The following is a 17,291-nucleotide window of genomic DNA, read 5'->3' on the forward strand; positions in this document are numbered from 1 at the left end:
AGATATTTACATTAAAAGATTTAATTATTACAGAGTAACAAAGATTCCATGATGGTGTGTGGTGGTATAAAGGTTTTTATTGGTAAAAATTTGGCATAGTTCTATCCCCACAAATAGTGAAGCCAGGAGTCAATTATGCAGATGACAACACAAAATATAAAAACATACATCATCACATATTTTGTTTATATGAAAAAGTAATTTTAAAATTTTGGCGTGTTGATTTTTATTAATTATTATTATAATTAATAATTATAATCTATTACCTCTCCCCAAGAAGCCCAAGTTCCTTATTACCATTAGTTTTATGGTAGCAGACTTAGATGGGCAAATAGCATTCATTTTAATACTTTTAAAAACTATCTTAAATAGCTTTTCTAGATTTTAAGATTAAGTATCTTGCAATCTAATAGAAGTAACTAATTTTATTATTAATATGACAGAAGTTCCTAGAACCCCCATTTTGTTAGGAAGTGCCTGTGCATATACACATAATAACAAACAGTCCCTGCTGCAAACAGCTTATGCTCTAAACAGGCAAGACAGGCAAAGGGTAAGAGGAAGGAAGTATTATCCCCATTTTATAGATGGGGAACCAAGGAGAAATTCAATAACTTGCTGAAGCTCACATCGGAAGTCTGTGGCAGAGCTGGTAACTGAACCCAATTCTCTCAACTCCCACCGTAGTCCTTTAACCACAAGATCATCCTTCTTCAGCAAGTTGTAAGAGACTTTTGAGTATAAATAGGACAATCTGGAGGGCAGAGAAATTAAGGGCTTGTTTACACAAACAATTAGTTTGCAGCAAGCTGAGGTGTGAATTTATTCTGCACTAGTTTGCCAACTAAACTATCTGTGTGGACCCTGCTGATGAACATTAACAGTTTGTTAGTTTGCTTTGATCTAGTCCTCTTTGACATAGGACTAGACCAAAATGAACTAATGATCCATTACTACATGACAGCAATGTTCATATGGACAGTTAGTACATGGCAGGGTGGTGCGGGGGAGATTCACATTGCATCTTGTCGAGAACTAAATGTTCATGTAGACAAGCCCAAGTGACTTTTAGAAGGTCACACGAGATGTCTTTGAAAAAGCCAGGAACTGAACTCAGGTCTTTTAAGGTGCAGTGTGATGCCTTAACCACAAAATCATCCTTGCCTTTACACCATTACAAAGAGGACATTTCCATCTCTTCAGTAATAATGCAAATGCCACTAATACAGGATTGCAATTTGTCATCTTGGATCACTGTAATTTAAGGGAGAAAGTTTGCATATTTGAGGAGAAAGAAACATTTGACACTTTTTAAAATATATATGTATATTTTTTTTGACACGGCAGCTGTCTAAAATATATTCTAAAATGTGGAATATAAAATATAGGCCTATATGATATAAACCAATGAGCAAAGAGCAGGTGAGGATTAATACAGGTTCAAAACAAGCCCCTGAACCTGCAAAAACATAACTTTATTCACATGAGCAGCTTTATTAAAGCCAATGGGAGTATTTATATGCATAAAGTTGCTCACATGTGTAAGTGTGTGTACAGAATCAGGGCCCAAGGGCAACAATTAAGTCAATGTAAATAAATCATGAACTTGAAGGGGACCAGGATAAGGAACTAAATACAGAGTTCATCATATGGATATTCTCACTATATTGGTTTATAGAAATTATATGCCACTGATCATGTAATAATATCCCATATATTAAACAACTTCTTTTCTGCAGCCATGTGATAAATTATAGAACCATATATTAATGAATATCTATCCTGGATCTTGGGTCAAAGTAATATGGAGATGGGAGGGAATTTCACATTTGGGGTAAAAGGAGGAGACATTTTTGACTTTTTTTTTTCTTTAAATGGCGGCTGTTTGAAAGCTGTTTATCAGTCTGGAATGTTAGTAATCTTGGTAGCAATGGATTACAAGGAAGAGTACTGGTGGGATAGGTTTCAGAGTAGCAGCCATGTTAGTCTGTATCCGCAAAAAGAAAAGGAGGACTTGTGGCACCTTAGAGATTAACAAATTTATTTGAGCATAAGCTTTCATAAGCTACAGCTCACTTCATCAGATGCATGCAGTGGAAAATACAGTGGGGAGATTTTATATACACAGAGAACATGAAACAATGGGTGTTACCATACACACTGTAACGAGAGTGATCAGGTAAGGTGAGCTATTACCAGCAGGAGAGAAAAAAAACCTTTTGTAGTGATAATCAAGGTGGGTCATTTCCAGTAGTTGACAAGAACGTGTGAGGAACAGTAGGGCGGGAAAATAAACATGGGGAAATAGTTTTACTTTGTGTAATGACACATTCACTCCCAGTCTTTATTCAAGCCTAAGTTAATCGTATCTAGTTTGCAAATTAATTCCAATTCAGCAGTCTCTCGTTGGAGTCTGTTTTTGAAGTTTTTTTGTTGAAGAATTGCAACGTTTAGGTCTGTAATTGAGTGAACAGAGAGACTGAAGTGTTCTCGACTGGTTTTTGAATGTTATAATTCTTGATGTCTGATTTGGGTTAATTTATTCTTTTACGTAGAGACTGTCCGGTTTGGCCAATGTACATGGTAGAGGGGCACTGCTGGCACATGATGGCATATATCACCGGCTGCCAACTAGACATGGAGCCATTGATCACTATCTGTTGAGCCCGACAATCTAGCCAACTTTCTATCCACCTTATAGTTCATTGATCCAGCCCATACTTCTTTAACTTGCTGGCAAGAATACTGTGGGACCTCCTGAGGTCCCTTCCAACCCTGATATTCTATGATTCTATGATCACAGTGGTAGATGTGCAGGTGAACAAGCCTCTGATTGTGTGGCTGATGTGATTAGGCCCTATGATGGTGTCCCCTGAAGAGATATGTGGACACAGTTGGCAATGGGCTTTGTTGCAAGGATAGGTTCCTGGGTTAGTGTTTTTGTTGTGTGGTTGCTGGTGAGTATTTGCTTCAGGTTGGGGAGCTGTCTGTAAGCAAGGACTGGCCTGTCTCCCAAGATCTGTGAGAGTGATGGGTCGTCCTTCAGGATAGGTTGTAGATCCTTGATGATGCGTTGGAGAGGTTTTAGTTGGGGGCTGAAGGTGATGGCTAGTGGAGTTCTGTTATTTTCTTTGTTGGGCCTATCCTATAGTAGGTAACTTCTGGTACTCTTCTGGCTCTGTCAATCTGTTTCTTCACTTCAGCAGGTGGGTACTGTAGTTGTAAGAATGCTTGATAGATATCTTGTAGGTGAGACAAACACCTACAAAGGCTAGCCTGGCTCAGCTCTCTCCTGGGCGGCAAGGAACCACACCTCCTCACTCCCTTTGGGAAAAGCTCTTGTAGGGAATTAGTCCAGCCGTGGGAGTCTTCCTCTATGGTCTTGGTGCAGGTACAAATAAACACAGTGACCCAGGCCCTGGGTCAGGCTGGGGCTCTGGTGAGTCAGGTGCTCAGGCCCTCAGGCAGGGGCTGAGCAACAACAGTATAAGAAGGATGTGGAAAAATTGGAAAACGTCCAACAGAAGGCAACAAAAATGATTAGGGGACTGGAACACATGACTTACGAGGAGAGGCTGAGGGAACTGGGATTGTTTAGTCTGCATAAGAGAAGAATGAGCGGGTATTTGATAGCTGCTTTCAACTACCTAAAAGAGGGTTCCAAAGAGGATGGATCTAGACTGTTCTCAGTGGTAGCAGATGACAGAATGAGGAGTAATGGTCTCAAGTTGCAGTGGGGGAGGTTTAGGTTGGATATTAGGAAAAGCTTTTTCACTTGGAGGGTGGTGAAACACTGGAATGCGTTACCTAGGGAGGTGGTGGACTCTCCTTCAGTCATAAATATAAAGGTAAGGGTAAACCCCTTTAAAATCCCTCCTGGCCAGAGGAAAAATCCTCTCACCTGTAAAGGGTTAAGAAGCTAAAGGTAACCTCGCTGGCACCTGACCAAAATGACCAATGAGGAGACAAGATACTTTCAAAAGCTGGGAGGAGGGAGAAAAAAAAGGGTCTGTGTCTGTATGCTGCTTTTGCCGGGGATAGAACAGGAATGGAGTCTTAGAACTTTTAGTAAGTAATCTAGCTAGGTATGTGTTAGATTATGATTTCTTTAAATGGCTGAGAAAGGAACTGTGCTGAATAGAATGACTATTCCTGTCTGTGTGTCTTTTTTGTAACTTAAGGTTTTGCCTAGAGGGATTCTCTATGTTTTGAATCTAATTAACCTGTAAGGTATCTACCATCCTGATTTTACAGAGAGGATTTCTTTACTTCTATTAAAAGTCTTCTTGTAAGAAAACTGAATGCTTTTTCATTGTTCTCAGATCCAAGGGTTTGGGTCTGTGGTCACCTATGCAAATTGGTGAGGATTTTTACCAAACCTTACCCAGAAAGTGGGGTGCAAGGCTTGGGAGGATTTTGGGGGGAAAGACGTGTCCAAACTATGTTTCCCAGTAAACCCAGTTAGAGTTTGGTGGTGGCAGTGGAGATCCAGGGACAAAGGATAAAATTAATTTGTACCTTGGGGAAGTTTTAACCTAAGCTGGTGAAAGTAAGCTTAGGAGGTTTCATGCAGGTCCCCACATCTGTACCCTAGAGTTCAGAGTGGGGGAGGAACCTTGACACCTTCCTTAGAAGTTTTTAAGGTCAAGCTTGACAAAGCCCTGACTGGGATGATTTAGTTGGGGATTGGTCCTGCTTTGAGCAGGGGGTTGGACTAGATGACCTCCTGAGGTCCCTTCCAACCCTGATATTCTATGAGTATAGTAACAGTGAGCCCAGGCCCTAAGTTCCAAAGGGCCTGGGAGAGGGGGAGACTGCCACCCACGAGTAGGGTGGCAGGGGGGACGCAGGCCCTCCCACTCCACTGCGTCCTAGCCCAGGGCCCTAGCAGTGGCAGAAGACCTGCTGCTGAGTCAATGGGGATGCTGGCCGCAACACACTGACATGGGTTCTGGCAGTGCTGCAGCCAGACTAGGGTCAGCTGCCCCCAGGCTACTTCCAGACTCCCCCTCTTGAGGTATCTGGGTCAGGGTGGTGTCCTCCGCGGGGGTCCAGCACCATGGGTTCCTCGGGATAGCTGGCCAGGGGTAGACTCGGCAACTCCTTCTGGTAGCTGGCACAGGGCAGGCTCGGCACCCTCTCCGGGTAGCTGGCATGGGGTAGGCTCGGCACCTCCTCTGGGTACCTGGTGTGGGGCAGGCTTGGCAACTCCTCCGGGTAGCTGGCGCGGGGCAGGACTGGCCAGTTCTGAGGTCTTCCGCAGACCACTGGGCTTTCCCACTCACGAGCTAGGCTGGAGGCATCTGGCCTCCCCAGCGGCTGCTTCCCCACTGAGCCCTGAGGTCGGGCCTTTCTACTTCTGGGCCAGTGCCTGACCCTTTGGGGGGCGGGCTCAGAGTTCCCTGGTTCCGCCCATTCTGGTGTCTGGAGGGACTCGTCTCTCTCCAGGGTGGCAGGGAACCACACCGCCTCACTACAGACCCGTTCCAAACCACTAATCATTTTAGTGGCCCTTCTCTAAACCTTTTCTAATGCCAATACATCTTTTTTTGAGATGAGGAGACCACATCTGTATGCAGTATTCAAGATGTGGGCGTACCATGGATTTATATAAGGGCAATAAGATACTTTCCGTCTTATTCTCTATCCCAGAGTTTCCCAAACTGTGTTCCGCGGAACACTGGTGTTCTGTAAGATGTGAATAGGTGTTCCATGAAAGAATCTAGAATTTAATTTTGACTCTTGCACTTGATTTTTGTACTACTTTATACGCGCTTTCAAGTTAGAAATTGTTAGTTCAAGTTGTTTTAAATTTGTATTTTTGCTTTGTTTTATAAAATGAAATATATTTGAGCATAAATAACGCAATTTTTTATTTGAAAACCACATGACTATAAAATAATAATATGAGTGTTCCATAATAGACTAAAAAGTGTTCCGTGGCCCAAAAAAGTTTGGGAAATGCTGCTCTATCCCCTTTTTAATGATTCCTGACATCCTGTTTGCTTTTTTCACTGCCGCTGCACACTGTGTGGACGTCTTCAGAGAACTATCCAAGATGACTCCAAGATCTCTTTCCTGATTAGCTGTAGCAAAATTAGCCCCCATCATATTGTATGTATAGTTGGGGTTATTTTTTCCAATATGCATAACTTTACATTTATCCACATTACATTTTATTTGCCATTTTGTTGCCCAATCACTTAGTTTTGTGAGATCTTTTTGAAGTTCTTCACAGTCTGCTTTGGTCTTAACTATCTTGAGCAGTTTAGTATCGTCTGCAAACTTTGCCACCTCCCTGCTTACCCCTTTCTCCAGATCATTTATGAATAAGTTGAATAGGATTGCTCCTAGAACTGACCCTTGGGGAACACCACTAGTTACCCCTCCCCATTCTGAAAATTTACCATTTATTCCTACCCTTTGTTCCCTGTCTTTTAACCAGTTCTCAGCCCATGAAAGGATCTTCTGACTTATCCCATGACAACTTAATTTGCATAAGAGCCTTTGGTGAGGGACTTTGTCAAAGGCTTTCTGGAAATCTAAGTACACTATGTCCACTAGATTCCCTTGTCCACATGTTTGTTGACCCCTTCAAAGAACTCCAATAGATTAGTAAGACATGATTTCGCTTTACAGAAACCATGTTGACTTTTGCCCAAAAACTTATGTTCTTCTGTGTGTCTGACAATTTTATTCTTTACTATTGTTTCAACTAATTTGCCCAGTACTGATGTTAGACTTACCGGTCTGTAATTGCTGGGATCACCTCTAGAGCACTTTTTAAATATTGGCATTATATTAGTTATCTTCCAGTCATTGGGTACAGAAGCTGATTTAAAGGACAGGTTACAAACCATAGTTAATAGTTCTGCAATTTCACATTTGAGTTCTTTCAGAACTCTAGGGTGAATGCCATCTGGTCCCGGTGACTTGTTACTGTTAGGTTTATCAATTAATTCCAAAACTTCCTCTAATGACACTTCAATCTGTGACAATTCCTCAGATTTGTCTCCTACAAAGGACAGCTCAGGTTTGGGAATCTCCCTAACATCCTCAGCCGTGAAGACTGAAGCAAAGAATTCATTTAATTTCTCCGCAATGACTTTAGGTCTTTAAGTGCTCCTTTTGTATCTTGATCGCATACGCAAATACTTTACTTTTTTATTTTGTAACAGCCAGAATGAAATCGCTTAGATTTAAGTTTAGAAGAATTATGATGTATATACAATATTTGTGCAATATGCTGTCAAGACACTTCCCTCCCGCACAAAGTTTATTCTTATTTTAAACATCTTAGCAAGTACTGGCTTGCACTTTCATTATGAAGTGTCTTAATGGAAACTTCACTCCGAAATACTTTCCAGGGTACATCTGTCCAGATATTTGTACAGTAGCTCTTCTCCCAATTATTTTAATAAGCCTCATTATGCAATCAGCATAAGAACACTCCTTTATCATTCAGATTTTAAAAAATGGTTTCTATGAAAAATATTATCTGCTTGGCTGAAGAATCTTCCATACCATGTAATTATTACCTTATGACTGCATACTCTGGGACTATACAGTATGGTAACCAACCACTTCAGTATGTCATGCCACATCCACAATACCCTATCTTTACAAGCATAATTTTAAAAATTATATATTAATTTTACATTATTTTATTATATGAAACCTTTGGATGTGACATACATTGATTTGACTGCAAACTTAATTTTGAGTATGAGAATAAAGCTGAATTCTTTCAGGCTCATGCATTAGAACCATCAGTAAAAGCTTTTGTAGTCAGAATTCAGTGAGAATTTGAGCCTGCAATAAGATCTGTATGTGCACTTATATAGAGCTCATTGCAAAATCAGGGCTCTAGGGCCCAATTCTCATTGAACCTAATAGGAATCTTTGCACTAAAATGGAATTTAGATCAGTCCCTTAATAACCATTTCTATTAATGATGTATGATCCACAACAGAATGCAGCTTGACCACCCAAAATTGTGCTAGCAGGAGTAAAAAAGTAATAAAATAATAACAATGATAATCATATTTTGTCCTTATATAGAAACTTCAATCTGAACATCTCAGAGTGCTTTCTATACATTAGCAAATTTAGCCTCACAAAAGTTCATGTGAGATAGGAATGATGAGTAGGCAAAACTTATTTTTGTCAGAAAAATAAATAGATATTACTCTGAATACACACATGGAACAATTCAGTTGCCCTAGAGGAAACCTGTTTTTGCATCGTCACTTATCTAATCGTTACTATAATTAAAAGGTAGTTTTTCTGCTTTAAGTCAAATTTAAACTGATATGGATTTTTTTTTTAAAATCTGTTCTCAATTTTACTGTTGTCTGCTGTCAAGCTTTGTACATTTCAAAGGAGTCTCACCTATACAATAGCAGACAGAAAAACATATTAAGGGCTATTTAAAATCCAGCCCAAGCTTTCCAAGGATCTGGGAGTGTAAGAAAGGACCTTAAACAGCACAGATTAGAGGAGAATGGAATAAATTGAGAGTAGGCACTTTTTCTCAAGATGTCTTAGATTTCCCACATATTGTCTGATGAATATATACCGGCTCATGAATTTCCTTACTTATGAAAAAGCTTTCAGATTCTGGACAGACTGTGTGTTTTCTGACTGGCTACCTGTGTACTAAATCCATATTTAGAATGTACAGTAAATACACATATCTGATTGGTCTTTTTACATCACGTACAAGTTCAATTTATACCACCACTAAAAGTCTGACGACTATACACTTTTAAAGGGATTTCTGCAATCCTTGGTTGGTTAGAATCAGTATATTTTCACCTTCTGCCTTAATAGTAGAGATAGGTAAACCCTAGAGTACAGTATTAAGATATCTTGAAAGGATGCGTCTCTCCCTCTGTTCCTGCAATTATTTCTAATGTCTTTAAATAAAATAAATCATAAAACAGAATCCAGTGGATCTAGAGGAAGGATTTTGACTGCTGTATTTCATAATATCACAATTCCAAGCAAAGGAGGCCAGAATGCAGGAAGGTGGAAAAGAGCCAGTAGTATCAATAACATCATTTTTACTAGCTAGCTAGCTACTTTAATGGCCTTCATGTGTGCCTCTCACTGCAAGTTAAACAGAATCTAAGACCTTTGTTTAAAAAAATCCATCCCCCCAATCTCCTCACTGATTAGTGGAACAACTGGCTGATATTTCCCAGCTTCAGAAAACAAAATAGCCTGTTTCAAGAGGTTTCTCACTTGACCGTTTTGCCGAATGCTGTAAGCAGTGGGATAAGTCCCCACGCATTAAAGAGAAAAATCTCATGCGGTACAAAGCTGTAGAGTATGCTCTGCTCATTTCTTCATTCTTTTTACCATTTGTCTCACAGAATGTCAGTGTGACAGGCGTCGGTCGGTTCTCCGAGCCCCTAGGGGCGATGGAGAGCAATGGTCTCTGTGGCAGGCCTCGGCCCCACCTCCCGGGCGTTGGGGAATTAGCGGGAAGGTGTGCCGGCCGGAGTCAGTAGCGCGCCCCTCAGGCAGTGGAGCACTGGCAAGAGTCAGTAGCGCACCCCTCAGGCAGGGGAGCGCCGGCAAGAGTCAGTAGTGCGCCCCTCAGGCAGGGGGGCGCCGGCAAGAGTCAATAGCGTGCCCTCAGGCAGGGGAGCGCCGGCAAGATTCAGTAGCGCGCCCCTCAGGCAGGGGAGTGCCGGGGTAGGGGAACGCAGGCCCACCCAACTCCACTGCGTTCCAGCCCAGGGCCCTGACAGTGGCGGGAGGCGAAGGTCCCACCGCTGGGTCAGCGGGGCAGTCCACGCCTGCTGACCAAACACACCCACCCCACGGTGTAGTTCGGCCCCTGAGCTACTTCCTACCCGGTCTCTTAGGCGGGTCGCTCCGGTCCCTCCATCTCCTCCGGGTATTCTGCTGTGGGCAGCTCCGGTCCCTCCATCTCTTCCGAGTATTCCGCTGCGGGCAGCTCCCGTCCCTCCATCTCATCCGAGTATTCTGCTGCGGGCAGCTCCGGTCCTTCCATCTTGTCCGAGTATTCCGCTGTGGGCAGCTCCAGTCCCTCCATCTCGTCCGAGTATTCCGCTGAGGGCCACTCGCTCTCCCCCTCGGTATCGGACTCACGCTGGCCCGGGCTGCAGTCAGGCCCCTCCAGGTCCTCTGGGTATTCAGCGGCCGGCAGCCCTGGCTGCCACAGGCCTTCCCCCCGGTCAGGCTCCTCCTTGCCCGGGGCTTCGTCTGGGTCAGCAGCAGGATCACGAGGGAGCAGCCAGCAGCCTGTGCCTGTCTCCCTCCCTGGTGCTCTCCTCACTGGGCAGAGGGCCCCGCCCTTTGTGCTTCCTGTCCCACCCTTCCCCTTCTGGGGATTGGCGGAAGCTTGGCCTGGCCCCGCCCACTCAGGCTCAGAAGGTGGCTCTTTACCCTCTGGTTCAGAGGGGAGCCACCCTGGCTCCCTACATACCCCACCCCTCAAATCCAGCTCCCGATCTTCGGAGCTGGCGTCCTCACCTTCTGCGAGGCGGGATAGGAAATCCGCATTGGCGTTGTCTCGTCCCGCCCAATGGTGGATCGTGAAGGCATAGGGCTGCAGAGCGAGATACCATCGCATCAGCCTGGCATTATTGTCCTTCATCTTATTGAGCCATTTCAGGGGTGCGTGATCTGTAACCAGTATAAAGGGGGCCCTGAGGAGGTAGTAGCGGAGAGCATCGACTGCCCACTTAATGGCTAGGGCCTCTTTCTCCACAACGGAGTAGTTCCGTTCTCTGGGGAACAGCTTCCGACTGAGGTAAACAATCGGGTGTTCCTCCCCGTCCACCTCCTGCGAGAGGACCGCCCCAAGCCCAACGCCTGAGGCATCTGTCTGGACAATAAAGTCACGATGAAAGTGGGGCTGAAGAGTATTGGATCGCTACACAGCTGTTCTTTGATGGTTCGAAAGGCCGTCTCGCACTCATTGGACCAATGCACCCGGCGGGGACTGTCCTTGGTCAAGAGCTCCGTTAGTGGGGCCGTAATGCTTGCGAAGTGGGGTACAAACTGCCGGTAATAACTAGCTAAGCCCAAAAATTGACGTACTTGCCTCTTCGTGGTCAGCACCGGACATTCCTGGAGTGCTTGGACCTTCCCGATGAGGGGGCGGACCTGTCCCCGGCCCAAGGTGTACCCCAGGTAAGTGGTTTCCTCCCACCCGATTCGGCATTTTTTCGGGTTGGCCGTCAGCCCGGCGGCACGGAGGTCCCGGAGGACTGCCGCTACTTGGTTAAGATGCTCTTCCCAGTTATTGCCATAGATGACCACATCGTCCAGGTAGGCCACCGCATATTTCGTGTGTGGTTGCAACACCCGGTCCATCAACCGCTGGAAGGTTGCCGGGGCCCCATGTAGGCTGAAAGGCATCCGGGTGAAATGGTATAACCCTGAAGGGGTGGCAAACGCGGTCTTCTCCTTGGACCTGGGATCCAAGGGGATCTGACAGTACCCTTTGGTGAGATCTAAAGTGGTGATATAACGGGCCTCCCCAAGCCGGTCGAGGAGCTCATCGACGCGGGGCATCGGATAGGCGTCAAATTTTGAGATGGCGTTGACCCTCCGGAAGTCAATGCAAAACCGCCGGCTCCCATCGGGCTTCGGTACGAGGACAACGGGGCTCCGCCACTCACTCTGGGAGGGCTCAATAACACCCAGCTCCAACATTGCCTGGACTTCCTCCTCTACAGCCTCCCGCATTCGCCTCGGCAATGGCCGGGTTGTCTCTCGGACCACCACCCCGGGTTCCGTCTGGATCACATGGTAGGTGAGCGTAGTCCGCCCGGGTTTTGTGGTGAACGTCTTGGGGAACGCCCTCACTAAGCAGAGTGCCTGTTCTCGCTGCTCCGACGGTGAGTGTCTCTGCTACCTGGGGTTCACCATTATCCGACTCCTCGGGTGGTTGAGGCCCCAGTTCCGGTTTGGGGGGATATGGGGCCACTAGGAGCCCTTCCCGGTCCTGCCAAGGTTTTAAGAGGTTTACATGATAAATCTGCTTTTCCTTACGGCGACCAGGTTGCCGAATCTCATAAGTTACCGGCCCTACCTGGCGGAGGACCTCAATATGGACCCTGCCAGCGGGCAAAAAGCTTTGATTCCTCCGAGGGGAGCAGGAGGAGTACTCGGTCCCCTGGCCCGAATGATCAAGCCTGGGCGCCCCGATTGTAGTGTTCCTCCTGGGCTCTTTGGGAGGTGTTTAAGTTCTCCCTCACGAGCTCGCCCGCCCACGCCAGCCGCCCCTGCAGTTGTAAGACATATTGCAAGAGATCCTGTGTTGTGGAAAGGTTGTGTTCCCAAGTCTCCCTCAAGAGGTCCAACACCCCGCGGGGTTGCCGCCCACAGAGGAGCTCGAACGGGGAGAACTTCGTGGACGCCTGTGGGACTTCTCGAATTGCCAGTAATAAAGGAGGGAGCAGCTGGTCCCACTGGCGGAGATCCTGGGTGGGGAAACGCCGCAACATCCCCTTCTGGGTCCGCTCGACCAATCCGTCAGTCTGGGGATGGTAGACCGAGGTCTGCAATTTCTTAATCCCCAATAGGGCACATACCTGGCGGAACAGCTTAGATGTGAAGTTGGTCCCTTGATCAGCGAGTATCTCCCGTGGGAGGTCCACCCTTGCGAAGATCTTCATGAGCTCCGCAGTGATAGTGCAGGCAGTGATACTTCTTAAGGGGATGGCCTCCGGGAAGCAGGTGGCGTAGTCCATCAGGATGAGGATGTATTGATGGCCCGCCTTGCTTTTTGGGATAGGCCCGACCAGGTCCATTGCTACCCGCTCAAATGGCACACCTACGACTGGTAACGGGACCAGGGGGGCCTTCCGTACCCCGGCCGGGGCTGCATGTTGGCAGTCCGGGCACGACGCACAATACTCCTTCACCTCACGGTGGACCCTGGCCACAGTTTTTTCCTGCCCTAAATGGCCAGCAGCCGGGATGTCATGTGCAAGCTTCAGGACAGCCTGACGATGGATGCGGGGGACCACGAGTTGGGTCCGGAACTCTTGGGTCTGGGGGGTCTCGGTCAAGGCGGTAGAGCTGCTCGTGGTTGAGTTCAAACCTGGGCCACTGGGTGGTACGCTGCGCCTCCACGACCTCACCATCCACCCAGGCCAGCTGCTCGTAGGCAAACCGGAGCGTAGGATCCTCCCTTTGATCTCGGCTAAAGTCCACCAGGTCAGGAGGGGGACCCGCCATTTCCAGGCCCTCCTGCCCGGGGGTGGGGCCTGGTTCCGCTCCAGGGTTGGAGCTCAAGTCAGGTCCTGTCTTCTTCTCAGGCGGGGCTCCCTTGAGCGCCTCTTTGGTGGGTAGGGATTGGAGCACCTCGACGAAGTCTGGCCAGTCCCGGCCCAGGATCACTGGATAGGCGAGGGATGACACCACCACCACATTCATTAACTGCATTACTCCATGCACCATAATGGGGACCCGCATCGTGGGGTACAATTTTACATCTCCGTGGATGCACTGAATCCGTACTTCCCCGACGGTCTGCTGGGGTTCTGAGAAGAGCGCCTGGTGGACAAGGGTCTGCCCACAGCCCGAATCGACTAGACCCACCACAGGGACCGCGGCGACTTCCATGGGAGCTGTCAGTTTGGCCACAGAGGGCAGACGGGCCCATCGCTCTCCGGCGCACACCAGGCCAAAGTTGCAGTCCATTGCAGGACAGCCCCGTTGCAGATGCCCATACTCGCCACATCGGAAACAAGGTCCTACCTCTGGGAGCGCCGGCCGCGTCGGGGCACCAGTGGGGCCACAGAGTGGGCTGGGGCCTGGTGGTCGGGTTAAGCGTCCAGGGCCGGAGAGTGGTGTTGACTCGGGCCGTCGGGAAAACTCGGTCCTGCCGCCTTCTGGTCGTCGGGTACGGTGGGGTGCATTGGTTTGGGAGGTGGGCCCCCTCCGTTCAAGTTTCTGTGCACTGGGTCCAGGGTTTGGGGGGCGGGCGGCCGGTCCTATCAGGGCCTCAGCCTCGAGAAAGTCCTCCATAAGCGCGACGGCCGAGCTCAGACTTTGTGGCCGGTGCCTTAACACCCAAGCCCTCCCCTGGGGTGGGAGGATGTGCACGAATTGCTCGAGGATGACCTGTTCTGTCATCTCAGTTGCGGTTCGATGCTCGGGTTGGAGCCATCGGGTACCCGCGTTCTTCAGTTCCTGGGCCACCGCCCGGGGTCTGGCGCCCGGTGGGTAGACCTTTTCCCGAAACCGTCGCCAAAAGGTTTCCGGGGAAATGTCGAAGGCATCCAAGATAGCCGCTTTCACTCGAGCATAAATGCAGGCCTCATCATCTGGGAGCCCACGGTAAGCCTTCTGGGCTAGCCCCGTCAGATATGGGGCGAGGAGTGTCGCCCATTGGTCAGGCGCCCAACGAGCCACTGAGGCCACCCGCTCGAAGGTCACTAGGTAGGCTTCCGGGTCATCCTCAGGCCCCATCTTGGCCAGACGGATCGGTGGGGCGGGAGGGGTCGGGGTGGCTGCCCGCTCCAGTTGAGCGCCACCATGGCCCGACCACAGGGTTTCAAGCTGCTGGAAGCACTGGGTTTATTGTTCCTGGTGCTGGGCCCCCAGGGTTTGGAGCAACTGCTGCTGGTGGGCACCCAGCAGTTGCACGAGTTGGTGCTGCTGCTGTTGCTGGCTCTCAGCCAGGAACTTGATAAGCCTTTCCATCTCCATCTTTCCAGTCGGGGAGCTTCAGAGGCGCCCTCGCACTCACCCCTTTCGGCACAGGTTGGGATCGCCTGCCCGCATTCTCCACCACTTGTGACAGGCGTCGGTCGGTCCTCCGAGCCCCTAGGGGCGATGGAAAGCAATGGTCTCCGTGGCAGGCCTCGGCCCCACCTCCCGGGTGTTGGGGAATTAGCGGGAAGGTGTGCCGGCCGGAGTCAGTAGCGCACCCCTCAGGCAGGGGAGCGCCGGCAAGAGTCAATAGCACGCCCCTCAGGCAGGGGAGCGCCGGCAAGAGTCAGTAGCGCGCCCCTCAGGCAGGGGAGTGCCGGGGTAGGGGAACGCAGGCCCACCCAACTCCACTGCGTTCCAGCCCAGGGCCCTGACAGTGGCGGGAGGCGAAGGTCCCACCGCTGGGTCAGCGGGGTAGTCCGCGCCTGCTGACCAAACACACCCACCCCACGGTGTAGTTCGGCCCCTGAGCTACTTCCTACCCGGTCTCTTAGGCGGTTCGCTCCGGTCCCTCCATCTCCTCCGGGTATTCTGCTGTGGGCAGCTCCGGTCCCTCCATCTCTTCCAAGTATTCCGCTGCGGGCAGCTCTGGTCCCTCCATCTCGTCCGAGTATTCCGCTGCAGCCACTCGCTCTCCCCCTCGGTATCGGACTCATGCTGGCCCGGGCTGCAGTCAGGCCCTTCCAGGTCCTCTGGGTATTCAGCGGCCGGCAGCCCTGGCTGCCACAGGCCTTCCCCCCGGTCAGGCTCCTCCTTGCCCAGGACTTCGCCTGGGTCAGCAGCAGGATCACGAGGGAGCAGCCAGCAGCCTGTGCCTGTCTCCCTCCCTGGTGCTCTCCTCACTGGGCAGAGGGCCCCGCCCTTTGTGCTTCCTGTCCCACCCTTCCCCTTCGGGGGATTGGCGGAAGCTTGGCCTGGCCCTGCCCACTTAGGCTCAGAGGGTAGCTCTTTACCCTCTGGTTCGGAGGGGAGCCACCCTGGCTCCCTACAGTCAGCCTCATGGGCTAAGATGTACCCTGTTATTGTGGCATATACATGTTTTAAATGAAACTTTTGGAAAAAAGTACTGTATTCACTAGCAGAAATCCAAAACCAACTAAAGTTTAGCAACAGGCATAGTGTTTACCGGACTATGGAAACAATACTATGTATTAAAATAGACCTTCAGTCCTCTAGCAGGTGTGAGGGCTTGCATCTACAGTAAAATGAGCCTTTGAAAAAAAATCCAAGCTATAATTATTCCAACTTATTAACACAGCAACAACAAAACATATATACAGCAATAATAATTTATTGATCAGTATGTTATTTTGCTGATTCTTTTACCCTTGGTGGGAGTTTTGGATTGTCCAAAGTGGATAAAAGGTAAAAACTCAGGGAGACATGTAGAAATAGTATGTAACAATGGTTTACAAAAGAAGCATAAACTGAAGTTGAAAAGACTCCTGGTGGGTCACAATATTGTAATAGCAACACAACATGAGAGGAAGTGTCTATAAATGGAACCACCAGATCTTTATATTGGTGAGAGGAGAGTCTCTTTCAAAACACTGTTGTTCTGGGGAACATGAGATAATTATGTAAGCTTGCTGGAAGGAGGGAACAAGGGGAGGAAGAAGAAAGGTAGCTGTGATATACTGTACCTCAAAATAATATCCTGTAACCCCCATATTCACTACTTGTATATGGTTATGGTATTTTGTTCAAAGAATGCCTTGTAAGGTATCATATGAAAGGTAACGATTTGCTGAAACTCTTTGTTCTGTCAAAATATGTATATCATCATTGTATATGTATTTATGAAAATTTACTATGTGGTTGTTATTGAAATATTTTAAGAGTCTGGGAGATGCCCACAACTAGCTCTTCAGTGGCAACAAAGGAGTGACCCACACCCAGATGGGTGTCAAGAGACCATCACCAGCCATTAACTAGCAGGGGAATTGTAAACAAGAGATTTAAAATTCAATAAGAGACAGTTGCTTGAGCTCCACACAATGGGGACTGCTTAACTCCATGACTTAGCAAGGCCTCAGGACATGTGATACTTGACTTCATGTTCGAGCCAGTATATTTACAGGCCCATGAGCTGAGGGTATAAAATAAGAGACAGTGACATCATGAGATGCCTCTCTCTTGTCCCACTTATTCTGAAGGCAACAAATACGTTTGGGAAGAAAAAGACTTTGAACTGGGGAGATTAGTCCCAGATTGAGAAAGGAATTCATCCTGTGGACTAGGAATTGTCAGCTTGTGAGAAAAGCTGTTTGATTCAAATTTTACTTGGTCTGATAAAGTTTAGAATTTAGAATATGTATTTACTTTTTATTTCTTATGTAACTATTCCTGACCTCTATGCCTACTACTTAGAATCACTTGACATCTATTTTTCTGTGGCTAATAAACTTATTTTAATATTTAAACTTAACCAGTAAGTTTGTCCTGAGTGCTTGGGGAATCTGATCAGATTACTAAAGCTGGTTCATGTCCACTATCCTTTGATCAAGTGGCAAACCAATTAATGAGCTTACATTGTTCAAGAGGAGGTCTTGAGCTGTGCAAGATGGTACATTTCTGGGGTGCAAGGC

At 47.9% G+C, this 17,291-nt stretch overlaps 1 protein-coding gene across 1 annotated transcript in view; it reads right to left on the reverse strand.

Moving 5' to 3' along the window:
* KIF6 (kinesin family member 6) overlaps nucleotides 1–17,291 on the reverse strand; it is a 284,325-nt gene that overhangs the window by 181,338 nt on the left and 85,696 nt on the right. The window lies entirely within an intron of this gene.

Source organism: Caretta caretta, chromosome 3 (genome assembly GCF_965140235.1).
Source record: "Caretta caretta isolate rCarCar2 chromosome 3, rCarCar1.hap1, whole genome shotgun sequence".
Lineage (NCBI taxonomy): Eukaryota > Metazoa > Chordata > Testudines > Cheloniidae > Caretta > Caretta caretta.